Source organism: Ovis aries, chromosome 12, assembly GCF_016772045.2.
Source record: "Ovis aries strain OAR_USU_Benz2616 breed Rambouillet chromosome 12, ARS-UI_Ramb_v3.0, whole genome shotgun sequence".
Taxonomy (NCBI): domain Eukaryota; kingdom Metazoa; phylum Chordata; class Mammalia; order Artiodactyla; family Bovidae; genus Ovis; species Ovis aries.
Window position 1 is genome coordinate 72,670,615 of NC_056065.1, and position 15,151 is coordinate 72,685,765.

General features: G+C 38.1%; 1 protein-coding gene across 2 annotated transcripts in view; it reads right to left on the reverse strand.

Moving 5' to 3' along the window:
* SYT14 (synaptotagmin 14) overlaps positions 1-15,151 on the reverse strand; it is a 200,632-nt gene that overhangs the window by 49,341 nt on the left and 136,140 nt on the right. The gene's annotated exons all lie outside the window — the stretch shown is intronic.

Sequence of the window (15,151 nt, forward strand, 5' to 3'; positions counted from 1 at the left end):
AAAGGCTGGCTTAAAGCTCAACATTTAGAAAACGAAGATCATGGCATCCGTTCCCATCATTTCATGGCAAATAGATGGGGAAACAGTGGCTGACTCTTTTGGGCAGGGGGCTCCAAAATCACTGCAGATGGTGACTGTAGCCGTGAAATTAAAAGACGCTTACTCCTTGGAAGGAAGGTTATGACCAACCTAGACAGCATATTAAAAAGCAGAGACATTATTTTGTCAACAAAGGTCCGTCTAGTCAAGGCTATGGTTTTTCCAGTGGTCATGTATGGATGTGAGAGCTGGACTATGAAGAATTGATGCTTTTAAACTGTGGTGCTGGAGAAAATTCTCAAGAGTCCCTTGGACTGCAAGGAGAGCCAACCAGTCTATTCTAAGGGAGATGAGTCCTGGGTGTTCATTGGAAGGACTGATGTTGAAGCTGAAACTCCAATACTTTGGCCACCTGATGCGAAGGGCTGACTCACTGGAAAAGACCATGATGCTGGGAAAGATTGAGGGGAGGAGGAGAAGGGGACAATAGAGGATGAGATGGTTGGATGGCATCACCAACTCAATGGAGATGAGTTTGGGTAAACTCCGGGAGCTGGTGATGGACAGGGAGGCTGGGCATGCTGCGGTTCATGGGGTTGCAGAGTCGGACATGATTGAGCGACTGAACTGAACTGATATGGCACAAGTGTAAAATTAAAGCTTCAAAATTTACTTTTTCTTTCATATTTTATAACAAGTCCTACTTGTCAATTCCCTTCACGGGCCACTGCCTCGTCATGGTGAAGGGACTTGTATGACTCAATGCAGCTATGAGCTATGCCAAGTAGGGCCACCAAAGATGGATAGGTCATAGTGGAGAGTTCTGACAAAAATGTAATCACTAGAGGAGGGAACAAAAACCACCCCAGTATACTTGCCATGAGAATCTCATAAACTTAATAAAAAGACAAAAAAGATATGACATGGAAAGAAGGGCTATTGGAAGGACTCATGCTGAAGCTGAAGCTCCAGTATATTGGTCACCTGATGTGAACAGCTGACTCATTGGAAAGTCCCTGATGCTGGGAAAGATCGAGGGCAGGAGAAGAGGCCATGAGAGGATGAGATGGCTGGATGCCATCACTGATGCAATGGACATGAACTTGGGCAAGCTCCAGGAGATGGTGAGAGACAGGGAGGCCTGGAGTGCTGCCAGGGCATGGGGTCACAAAGACTTGGACATGGCTGGGCAATTGAACAATGTTTCTATATTAGTGAGACTATCCATATCAAAAGGCAAAACATTTTTAAAAATTATCCATGTAGAAAGTTAACAGGAACCAAGTGAATTGTGAATATAGTGAACTGTTGGGCTGCTACCAAAAGAAAACCAAATTAAACTATTCTGATGCAAAAAATAGGTAAAAGGTGAAAATAGTAGTGGCTGATAATAGTAGTGATGTGATGATGGTGATGATACTGGCATAGCTAATATTTACTGAGGGCTTACTGAGTCCCAGGTAATGTGTAACTACTTTACACAAATTAAAATCTTAAAGACATTCATCACTGAGGCATTAGAACAATGATGATTTCAGTTTAAATGTATAAACACCTTGAACTTCAAATTTCCTTTTTTAAATTTTAAAATGGTAATACGATTCTCTTGTGCCACAAAACAGACTATTTGAAGATTAGTTCTGATTCAAAATTGAATGTTATGAATAATTTAGTGACAAATGAAATAGCAAAATAAGATTTATATGTTCATTAAAATATGAATATAGAAGGATATTTCTGAGAGTCTTAATGGAACTTCATAATGAATTCCCAAGCTATCAGAGTTATTTCACATGATGTTATTACTGTTGTTTTTGTACATATCCTCACAGAGCATTCAAAGTAGTTCCCAGGGAATGAAATGTTACTAGAAATAGCAATGCCTTTTATTTTACTTCATCACAATGTGTCCTATTACGGAACAGAAAATTTTTTAATGCTATTTTCATTCTTTACCTATGTAACTTTACAGTCTGAATTTCAGGATTGTCCAGGTGGGACTACACTATAAAGATGGCCTTGAAGACAGTTACGAGGTCCTTGGCATATTTTACAAAACTTATGTTCCTGAGAGATCACTGAAACCCAGGAAATGCTAAATTTGTCAATTTCTGAAAATTTTGTTATAGTATCTCCAGTGCCACAATAAACTTTAAGTAAACTGAATCCAAAGAAAATCTAATCTATAATATTCTAGGCTTTATACATAGTAAATATTTTTGGCAAAATAATTCTTACGGCCATAAGTTCTTTAATTCCCTTTAAAATGTTTCTCATCTTTTTCTGTTCTCAAAATATGTCAAGCTTCTAATGCGTCAAGGAGATAAATAATTTTAATATTTTATAATATACCTGAAATACAAAATTTTAAAATAAATCAGTCAATGAAACTTAATACTTACTCCGGTACGCAAAACAATATTTCCTCCTATTCTGGCCTACCTCAAAATAATTTATAAAAATTGAGTTCTCTTTACAAGTATTTAAAACTTCTTGTGCTGATGATTTTGAACTAATGGATTCAGAATTGAGAATCACGATTTTCAGAATTTAGTTCATCACCAATTAAGCATGTCAGAAAGATGTCAACTGTGTGAAACACAGAACTCAAGACTCCTGAAGCAATGCACAGAAAAGTAGGCCTAATTCTGAGGAATCATCAAAGCTTCTGAAACAGGATTCCACCAGTGTCATGTTCAATCACTAAAGCTTTAGTGAATTTCATTTTCAAGGAATTTAAATAAACATTGTGTTGGACACGAGTTGGTTGTCTCCCGAGCATCCATTCAACACTTCCTTCCAGCAGTGAATGTACTCCTTTTCATTTCTTATCTAATGTGGTTTGGGAAGTGACCCACTGCTCAGCTCTAGGGTTAAATCTAATCAGTGCAGCCCATCACTGTAGCCATAGTAACTGGTTCTGAATGGGCATGTAGCCTAGTCAGACACATGAAGACAGCTGCTATAGAAAACTGATCATGAAGTTGACATATGGAACACAGATTGGTAGGGAAGTAGAAAGAGAAAGAAACTAGGACCTTGGTGATCCTAGTGACTTAGAAACTAAGTCACTGGATGAAGCCATGCCCAAAGACACACCCGCTATCTGGATGGATGTTCCCTTACTGCTCGAGCCATCTTGAGTCTGGTACATTCTCTTGCAACTGACAGAATCTTAACTGATGCAAATATTTACTCAATGTAATCACTGGCTCCTCATGGGTAATTTCAGCTAACAAAATCAAAGTGCGGGATTTTCCAAAAAGGCATCTTCTCTTCATATTTTTATCATCACTTCACTGACATTTTGTTATAATTCTGCTCCTCCGAATTATTTTTTCAATGCCCAAAGAACATACATTGGTAAATATTTGAAAAGGAAACCAAAGACAATAAAAGATGAAGAGATCTGATGAAATACAACAACAAAAATAATGTATCCTCTGAACTGACCCTAAAATAAACACCTTATATATTTTATTATTAACATTTTCTATATAAGTGGTCTTTAAATTTTAATGTAGTTAATGACCACTTGGGGAATTTGTTTAAAATAAAGATTACTAGGCTGCTTCCCAGTGATTCTGATTTGGTGGACCTGGTGTTGAGCCCCCATCATTCACACTGATGTGAATGACTGTTAGAGTTCACTCTGAGAAATTCTGCTTTCAAACTACAGGACTTATTGAGAAGAGGGTTAGGTATTTGATTTGCTTCATAATAAACATTTTAGATTTTAATTTTTCATTTTAAACATTCTATTTTTGGAGTGGCATTTATAATATGTATATAAAAATATGAAACAAACCCAAAGGTTAAAAAGTCTAAGTTCTTATTAAGAGAAGATGAAAACAATTAGGGTTTAGGGAAGAAGAAATACTTTATATGAGGGATAAACTTTTTCTTGCTTTAACAGTATAAGACAGCTGTTTACTATCTAGACTACATTTACACATCCACTTTGAAAATAATTAGTGGCTATATACATGATCTGATCATCAGATTTTAAATATGCAATACTGCATACTTGGGAAGAGGGGGAAAATTTAAAGGAGAAAAGTTTCATTTTATACATATTCTTCCAAAATGAACTCATGAACATATAAACTTGAAGTCAGCTACCAAAACTCCTGGTTGTAAACCACAGTGAATACTGCCAGTTGTCCACTCAACAGTCATTCTCCATCTTTTTACTTCTTGCTTGGAGAGCTCACCTCTCACCATGAAGACTAAAATGCCAGATATTTGCATTTCTAGTCTCTCTTGCTGAGGCTAACACAATTTAGTAAACTGTTAAACTGCTCTGAGTTGTGAAATTTTAGGATTGATAATGAAATAACATTTTATAATTCACTCTAGGATACAGGATTGTAAAAGATTCAGAAGTAAATGATGAGAAATATCCAATAAATTGAGCAGTTCTAAAAGAACAAAGTTTGAAAAGAAATGGTACAGAGTAAATCAATGAGAGAATCCTCCTTCACTTTTCATGAAATCATTTTGGTTATGATATATTCTCAGTGGGATACCAGTGTTAATTATTAGAAAGCATTTTTAGTTTTCATTTCTGGATCTATTTTGCATTTTTTTCCTAAAAATTACAATCTTGACCTTTAGGGATTCTTAGAGATTATTACATCTAATAAAACCAAATTTCATGGGAGTAAAGACACTAAAAATTTTAAGTAGGTCTCACTTTCATGCATTGGAGAAGGAAATGGCAACCCACTCCAGTGTTCTTGCCTGGAGAATCCCAGGGACGGGGGAGCCTGGTGGGCTGCTGTCTATGGGGTCGCACAGAGTCAGACTTGACCGAAGTGACTTAGCAGCAGCAGCAGCAACAACACTCATAGAAAAATTTAGTCTTACATAATGATAAGGTTTCAAAGAGGCAGAGGAACCAGAGATCAAATTGCCAACATTCGCTGAATCATGGAGAAAGCAAGCAAGTTCCAGAAAAACATCTACTTCTGCTTCATTGACTACTCTAAAGACTTTGACTGGATCACAACAAACTGGAATATTCTTCAAGAAATGGGAGTACCAGACCACTTTACCTTTTTTCCAGAGAAACCTGTATGTGGGTCAAGAAGCAATAGTTAGAACTGGACATGGAAGAACTAACTGATTCAAAATAGGGAAAGGAATATTAAAAGGCTGTATATTGTCATCCTGCTTATTTAACTTCTATGCAGAGTACATCATGCGAAATGCCAGGCTGGACGAATCACAAGCTGGAATCAAGACTGTCAAGAATAACATCAACAACCTCAGATATGCAGATGATACCACTCTAATGATAGAAAGTGAAGAACAACTAAAGAGCCTCGTGATGAAAGTGAAAGAGGAGACTGAAAAAGCGGGCTTGAAATTCAACATTCAAAAAACTAAGATCATGGCATCCGGTCCCATCACTTCACGACAAATAGAAGGGGAAAAAGTGCAAGCAGTGAAAGATTTTATTTTGGGGGGCTCTAAAATCACTACGAATGGTTACTATAGCCATGAAATTAAAAGATGCTTTCTCCTTGGAAGGAGAGCTGTAACAAACCTAGATAGCATATTAAAAACTAGAGACATCACTTTGCTGACAAAGGTCCAAATAGTCAAAAATACAGTCATGTACAGATGTTGAGAGTTGGACCATAAAGAAGGCTGAACACTGAAGAATTGATGCTTTCAAATTGTGGTGCTGGAGAAGACTCTTGAGAGTTCCATGGACTACAAGGACATCACACCAGTCAATCCTAAAGGAAATCAACCCTGAATATTCAAGGAAGGACTGATGCTAAAGCTGAAGCTCCAATACTTTGGCCACCTGATGTGAAGAGCTAACTCACTGGAAAAGACCTTGACGCTGGGAAAGATTAAAGGCAAAAGGAAAAGAGGGTGGCAGATGATGAGATAGTATCACTGACTCAATGGGCATGAATTTGAGCAAACTCTGGGAGACAGTGAAGGACAGAGGAGCCTGGTACGTTGCAGTCCATGGGGACACAGTGAGTCGGAGAGAACTCAGTGACTGAACAACAGCTACAAATTGATAAAGTACAGAGCAACTAAAAACACAGACTGTGGAGCGATGGACTGAAATTCCTACTCTGCAATTTACTGTGTGACCCTACGAAGTTCAGTTAACCTATTATGCCTGTTTGGTATAAACTGGGGCTAACAGTACCCATTATCTATCTTCAAGGGTAATTCTGAGGATTAAATGACGGCAAGTACTTAAAACTGTACCTAGCACATGGACACACCATTCAAGTTCAAAGTAAATGAATGTTATTTGTTTTAACTTCTTTTATTAATGTAACTATTTTCAGAGATTATGTTAAAATTATTTTAACTAGAATTAAACCCTAGTTATAACTGACAGTGTCCTTGTAAAGCATGGACTACTTAAGATAAAATTTTTAGAACCTGAAAATTTAAAATCTGAGATCTCCTTTTCTAACAGTAACACTAAGCCTTTGCTGTGACCTGTGTTCGTGAGGGCTCAGTGAAGGAAGAAGAAATGAGTTCAGGTATTTTAAGAAGAAAGAGATTTAATTCAGTTAAGTTAGGTGCTTACAGAACAGCAGGGAGAGCTGGAGGAGCAGAGTCCAGGCCGGTCCTGCAGGAACAACTCCTTAGAACACAGAAAAACTGACTCACCAAAGCATCTATTACATTTACCAAAAAGGTGGGGAGATACAGTATGAGTTAAAAACATAACTATTTTAGCTTCATTAAGGGATCAGGAAGTCATCACTGCCGTTACAATTACTCCTGAGCATCCACGAAGCTGAAAACTAGCTATTTGAATGTTGCTAGAGGGGGAAAAAAACATCTTCCTTTGAACTTGCCTGCCTGCAGCAGCAGGAAGATGGCCTCTGTCTCACTTCTACCTTGCAAATCATGCATGAATGCATCTAATTGGGAGAACCTGATTAGCATTCAGAACTCTAGGGAATCTGAGAGCATCCTCGGAAGCACAGGAAAGTAGAAAAGGCTGGGAATACTTGGAGATTGCTAAGCAATCGAATGTAACACAGTGACTTTGGGGTAGTCAAAGTCACTGAAGTACCTTTTTCTCATTGGTAAAATGGGGATAAATAATGATACCCATAGTGGGGTTATGATGAGGATTTAAGAAAACAATAAAAATTATTCTCTTGCAATTTTGAAGCCTTAAGTTTCCAGCATCTAGCATTGCAGCTGAGAAGTCTGACGTCATTCTGATCATCATTCGTTTTTCTATGATACCTGGGCCCTTTTAGGATCTTCCCTTGATGTTCTGAAATTTCTCTATGATGTGTCTAAGTCTGGACGTCTTTATTGCTTGTTCAGGCTCTTTATTTGGACACTCAGGTCCTTCAGCTCTGGAAAATTTTCTTGTATTTTAATACAGCTTCCTCTCTTCTGTGCTTGTTTCTTTTTTTAATGATTCACCTTTTAGTCATATGCTAAATCCTCTTACATATTGTGTCTCTTATTTTTTTTTTCTTTTTTTGGTAATTCTATTCTTTTTTTTTTCCTTCTCTATTTCTGGAAATGTCTTCTCATTTCTATCTTCTGACTAATGGATCAAGGAAATTTTTCGGTAAAGAGCCAGACAGTAAATAACTTTTTCTTCACAAGCCATATGATCTCAGTCCCAACCAGGCAACGGACTGCTGCCGTCCCAAAGCAGCCATGAACACTATGTAAACAACAGGAGTAGCTAAGAATTCTCATCACAAGGAAAAAATAAAATTTCTATTTCTTTAATTTTGTATATATACAAGATGATACACACTAAACTTATTGAGATAATCATTTTATGATGTGTTTATGTGAGTCAACTCAAAACGCTGTATATCTTAAACTGATAAAGTACTGTATGTCAACTGTATCTCAGTAGAACTGGAAGAAAATGAAGGGTTAAAGAATAAAAAGAATATGTGACTGAGACCATATACTGTGGCTTGTGCAGCCAAAACAAAGTTAACTTTCTGGTGCTTTACAGAAAAAGTTTGTCCACCTTCGCTTTAGAGACCTGAAATGTCAATGGAGGTAGCATGTCAATTTTGGGCAGAAGCTTTAAGAGATAAGGCTTAGTTTGCTACGTCCTCTGACAACCAGCAAGGTTTCAGAAAGCACCTCCCCTCTCAGTTTGGACCCCAGAAGGAAGACAACATGGAATAGCACCAAAACTGACCCAAAACGGACATGCAGCACAAGCGAGAAGAAACCTCTGCAGTGTGTAAGGCACTGAAGGTTTCGGCGTTTGTCATCTCAAAATAAACTTGCCTAAAACCGCCTTGCAAGTTTTGCTACAGTAATAAATTACTCCATGTACCTGAACTTCTTTAAATAATATTTATAATTCAGAGTTCTTAATAATTACTCAAAATATATGTCTAAAAAGTTGGATCTTAAAAACGTTCAAGGCTTGAATTATATTTGGTTCCTAAAAAATTATTTTCCTAGTTACTTGCACGGACTAAGCACTCTTTGTATTGTTGGATCAAAGCACTTCTACTTTCCTCTCTTCCTGATTGCAATGTTCCCTCTGATTCTGAAACTTGAAAAACACAATGTAATACATTTTTAAACAGCATTAGCTAAAATTTGTCTAAGGTTCTTTAATTTTTTAACATTTAAAAGTTCCTACTCTGTGCCAGATGATATTCTTTACATGGATAACTTTTTCTTTTTTAATCATCCCTGTTTACAAATGAAAAAAATGAGGCACACAGAGGTTGAGTATTCATCTAAGAACATCAGCAGATGAATGGATAAGAAAGCTGTGGTACATATACACAATGGAGTATTACTCAGCCGTTAAAAAGAATTCATTTGAATCAGTTCTGATGAGATGGATGAAACTGGAGCCGATTATACAGAGTGAAGTAAGCCAGAAAGAAAAACACCAATACAGTATACTAACACATATATATGGAATTTAGAAAGATGGCAATGATGACGCTGTATGCAAGACAGCAAAAAAGACACAGATGTATATAGCGGACTTTTGGACTCAGGGGGAGAGGGAGAGCATGGGATGATTTGGGAGAATGGCATTGAAACATGTATACTATCACGTAAGAATCAAATCACCAGTCTATGTCCGATGCAGGATACAGCATGCTTGGGGCTGGTGCACGGGGATGACCCAGAGGGATGCTGTGGGTAGGGAGGAGGGAGGGGGGTTCATGTTTGGGATCGCATGTACACCCGTGGTGGATTCATGTCAATGTATGGCAAAACCAATACAGTATTGTAAAGTAAAATAAAGTAAAAATAAAAAGTTAAAAAAAAAAAACCACACAGGAAGAAGTGGGGAACTAAGACATGTATCAACCTTCTTATATGCAAATATAAACTTGATCTTGAAAATCTAACAATTTCACCATTAAAACTGTAAGTTTCCACTATCCAGTAATTCTTTTTCTATAATTTATTTTCTAATTGAAGGATAATTAAACTTTACAGAGTTTTGTTTTCTGCCAAATATCAACATGATATCCAATAATTCTTAAACCTTTTATAGGAAACCACAAATGAGCCAGTATAGTTTCAGAACTTGAATATAGTTTAGGAACAATGGCAGTTTTCAATTCAAAGAAAAATATATCCCCTCCAATAATCTAATATGAAAAATGTACTTATCATACATGCTATTTTCCATCAATTAAATGGTATCATATTCCTTTAAAAATGAACCAAATTAAAGTTTAATCAGTTTACTTTTTTACTGTAGAATGTGGATATACTGAGACATATAACTTTGGGAATACAAATTACATACTTTGATTATACAACATGAGATAATTAAAACTCTATGTGTGCCAGACTTAAGTCTTCAGTTCCAGTTAGCTCTCCTAGCTTTTCTCTGCTACAAAAGAATATAATTAGCATGAATCATCAATTGCCCCAAAGGGTGACGGACTGTAAAATGAACACTGTTAATAGGTAAGATATAGCCTATGTTGTTAACTCTAGGTCTAAGATACAAAAATCATTATTTTTGTAAGACCAGAGGGCATCTTTAAACTATAAAACAATAAATAATAGCAGAATGATTAAAATAAATTAAGAATATGTATTTTATTTCAGAGTAAGGTGGTGCTAGTGGTAAAGAATTTGCCTGCCAATGCAGGAGATACAAGAGACGTGGGTTTCAATCCCTGGGTTGGGAAGACCACCTGGAGTAGGAAATAGCAACCCAGTCTAGTATTCTTGACTGGAGAATCCCATAGTTAGAGGAGCCTGGTCACAAAGAGTCAGACACGACTGAGTGACTTAGCATCAGTATGAGCCTGTTCTAAACCTGAATGCAGTATTTCTTAATTCAGTGTAAGAATATAAATGCATCAAATGTAAACTGCTTTTTAAAATTAAATTTCAGAAAAATGCTTTTGTAACTAGCATTTATCAGTTCTCTTTAGATTCCCACTGTATGCCTAAACAGCCATTACCTTGGAAAAGCATCATTAAACCCTGTCAGAGAAAATCGCTCAGTCATGTCTGACTCTTTGCAATCCCGTGAACTATACAGTCCATGGAATTCTCCAGGCCAGAATACTGGAGTGAGTAGCCTTTCCCTTTTCCAGGGGATCTCCCCAACCCAGAGATTGAACCCCAGTCTCCCGCATTGCAGGCAGATTCTTTACCAGCTGAGCCACAAGGGAAGCCCAAGAACACTGGAGTGGGTAGCCTATCCCTTCTCCAGGGGATCTTCCCAACTCAGGAATCAAACTGGGGTCTCCTGCATTGCAGGCGATTCTTTACCAACTAAGCTATCTGGGAAACCCTTACTCTTTGAATAACTGTCTCTAAATAGGCCTATAGCTATTTAGTTTTATAGTAAAGTGAGCCATGACTAACATTACTGTTACTATCTAGGGAACTGAATTGCATACATGCAACTTTCTCCTTGATGCAGAAATTTTTAACTGGGATCATTAGTTTATCATGAAGTATTTATTTTAAATTACTTTATGGTAAAGAAGTAAGTATAATCTACGTTGAGAAAATGAAGGTTTTTATTGACAATAGTAGTGTGTTAATTGTAGTGAATATGAAAATTGCTGAATGATGCTGGGAAAGATTGAGGGCAGGAGGAGAAGGGGACAACAGAGGATAAGATGGTTGGATGGCATCACCGACTCAATGGACATGGGTTTGGGTGGACTCTGGGAGTTGGTGATGGACAGGGAGGCCTGGCATGCTGTAGTCCATGGGGTTGCAAAGAGTTGGACATGACTGAGCGACTGAACTGAACTGAAAAATTTTTAATTTTATATTGGAGTATATAGTTGAGTAACTTAATTTCAGGCATAAATTTTAAAAGTTATTTGCTAATAGAGACTCAAGCATGATTCTTAGAGGAACACACCTTTCAATGATAAAGTCTGAGCAGTAATTCATCTCTCTTAAAAATAATAGTACAAATATCAAACTAAATCAATTCAATCCATTAGTATAAAGACAGGCTGTTTTTAAGACACAGGGATTATAGAAATTAAAGGCTGAAAATACAAGGGTCTAAAATAAGTCAGTCATGAGGAAAGTTGATCATTCTTAGGACACTGTGGCATAACACTCCTGAATGAGAAATTATATAAGTATTTATGTCCCTAATTAGGCAATCATGATTTAAAAATGAAATAATTCCTGCTATGTTTCTATTAATTACCTAGAGGTGCATATTTATTGAATTCCAGGTCACAAAATATTCCTAATAGAGTTGTTTAAAGCATGCTGCTGGGCTTCCCTGGTGGCTCAGTGGTAAAGAATCCACCAGCCACCACAGGAGACACAGGTTCAACCCCTTGGTCAGAGAGACCCTCTGAAGAAGGAAATGGTAACCTACTCCAGAATTCTTGAAATCCCATGGACAGAGGAGCCTGGAAGGCTACAGTGCATGGGGTCACAAATGTTGGATACAATGGAGTGACTAAACAACAAGTGACCTGATACCTATCAGGGAATAACGTTATATTGAACTCAGTAAGACTTTTAAAATGAGTCAGTTTAGCCGAACATGTCAGTGAATCAATTTCACCTATGTTCTAGGATGTATGAAAAATATCAAATAAGGATAACAAGAGTATCTATTCTCCAAGTGGTTAAATTCTAGAAGGAAGATAAAAAATAAATTAGAGAACAAGAAAACACATGACTAGCTGCAAAAATCAGCATTAGGGGCAATAACTGAGAAATATTATATACTATATGCACCTAGTCACCCACCCATCCATTCAACATTTATATAGCAATAATCAGTACAGGTGGGCTTACTTGCTGGGTCAGTTGTAAAGAATCCGTGTGCCAAGTGGGAGACCCAGGTTTGATCCCTGCATTGGGAAGATCCCCTGCAGAAGGAAAAGGCTAACATTTCCTATGCTAGGAATGCACTCTAGCATTCCTGTCTGGGAAATCCCATGGACAGAGGGGCCTCGTGAGCTATAGTCCATGGGGTCGCAGAGTCGGACATGGCTTAATGACTAAACCACAACCAGTACTAGAATATTTGATTCTAGACAGAAAAGATCAACTAATTTAAATTATATTGGACATAATTGAATAAATTTTCATAAAGATTATATTTGATTATATTTAAATTAGACTTTAAAGGAAATTTGAGATTTAAATAGACTCAAATTACGATTAAGTTAAGTTGCTTAGTTGCGTCCGACTCTTTACATCCCCATGGGCTGTAGCCTGCCAGGCTCCTCCATCCGTGGGATTTTCCAGGCTAGAGTATTGGAGTGGGTTGCCATTTCCTTCTCCAGGGGATCTTCCCGACCTAAGGATCAAACCTGGGTCTCCTGCATCGCAGGCAGACTCTTGAACATCTGATCCCCAACAAAGCTAGCTCGTTAAATTATGATCGGGAATGACATTTTGGTATAGTGTTAGTTCAGTTCAGTCGCTCAGTCATGTCTGACTCTTTGCAACTCCATGTGCAGCCTGCCAGGCTTCCCTGTCCATAACCAACTCCTGGATGTAAATGAAGCAAATCCCTGATGATACTGCCATCTCTTTCACTTTAACATTCATTCTATTGGGTTGGTCAAAAGGTTGGTTTGTGGGTGTCCATAAACCCGAACGAACTTTATGGCCAACCCAATATACTCACGCATTCTTGGCACTTCCTCTCCAACGCGAACTTCCATCCTCCTCCTCCTCTTCAGAATCTCCTTGCTGTGCCTTCGGGCGCTCCTCGTTTATGATAAACTCCTCCAGAACTTGAGTTTCTTCTCTGAACCGTCAACACCTTTAACTGAACTCCAATTCTTCCCTGAGAGTGTATCATTCTCCGCAGTCTTTTCACCCTGGTTATTCTCTCACACCTAAAATGCCTCAGAGTCAGGCAGCAAAGTTCTCTGCTGCTTTCGCAAACACTGTTCCTCTAAAATCATGGAAAAGAATAATTTTCCTTTAAGGCGCACGTGATTTTGTCTTCATAGTTATTCTGTCCGAGTCATTTCCTCTTCATTCCCTGATCATTTTCTCTTTGTTTCCTGAGAATCACAATCCTTGATTAAATCCTATTTTATACGTCAACTTCAGCCACCATCTTTTATGACTCTCATGGGGATAACCCATCCAAGAACCTGGCCTCCTTTAACCAACTGGTCCGTCTCCGGTGTCTTTACCTTTTATTCCATCTCAGCTGCCCACTGTTACACTTAGTCACTCATGTCCAACTCTTTGTGACCCCATGGATTGTAGCCCGCCTGGCTCCTCTGTCTATGGGGATTCTCCAGGCAAGAATATCGGAGTGGGTTGCCATGCCCTCCTCCAGGGGGTCTTCCTAACCCAGGGATAGAACCCAGGTCTCCTGCTGTGCATAGATTATACTAATTAAGTACTGTCTGTACTTAAAACAGGTTGTATGTTTATGAAAGAAAGAATAAAGTCTAATTATTAATCAATCACAATGAGTATATATAATATTATTAATAAATTTAATAAGTTCAATAGGAAGTAAAACTTGAGAGGGGAAAAGGGAAGAGGCTATTTCAGACAACTGTAATAGGAAGATTACTATATGGTACCAAAAATGCATGTGAAGAAAGTAACTGGGGTTATATTAATACACAGGAAAATGAAACTGAAAGTTGCTCAGTTGTGTCTGACTCTTTGAAACCCCATGGACTGGGAATTCTCCAGGCCAGAATACTAGAGTGGGTAGCCTTTCCCTTCTCCAGGGGATCTTCCCAACTCAGTAATCGAACCCAGATCTCCCGCATTGCAGGTGGATTCTTTACCAACTGAGCCACAAGGAAAGAATGTCATCTAAACAAGTTAAGAGTAAGAGAAAAGTTCAAATTATGAGAGGGATAAACCATGGTGGGCTTCCCTGGTGGCTCAAATGGTAAAGAATCTGCCTGCAATGCAGGAGACCTGGGTTCAATCCCTGGGTTGGGTAAATACCCTGGAAAAGGGAATGGCAACCCACTCCAGTATTTTTGCCTGGACAATTCCATGGACAGAGGAGCTTGGCAGGCTACAGTCAGTGGGGCTGCAAAGAATCAGACACGACTGAGCAACTAACATTTTCACATCATGGTAGGAAGGGTAACTAACAACACTCTATTGAGTATAGCTTAAGAAATGACTATAGCAAGTAAACACTATACCATATGGCTACTTCAAAGTTTCCAGTCAGGGTTCTTATTTGAAATCATTGGAAGCTAACTCTAAGTGATACAGCGATTTATTAAAGGGACTGGGGTGACAAGAGAACCAGGTTTATGGCTAAGCTTCTGAAGAGCAAAATCTAAAATCATACTGCAGAACTGAGCTGGGGAGGAAATTTGCTACTGCTCGTACTGCGCACTTGAATGCCAAGGTCTCTTCTTTTCTGCAATTATTACTTAACATTGTTCAGCACCAATACAATTTCTGCAAGAACAAAACTATTTCAGAATTACTACTGACTCGATATCAGATTCCTCCACCATCAGCCTCATGAGAACATAAATTGAGTGCAGCATCTCCTTCTCTGTTCAGTCTGTGCCGAGGTTTCTTGGAGGTGAGTATGAGTGGAGTGTCTAGGTACCTGCCCTAGCTACCAGTGAGACTGGGAACGTGAAATAAACAGCTTAACTGAGGGAGGTGGGAGTATTAACTGGGA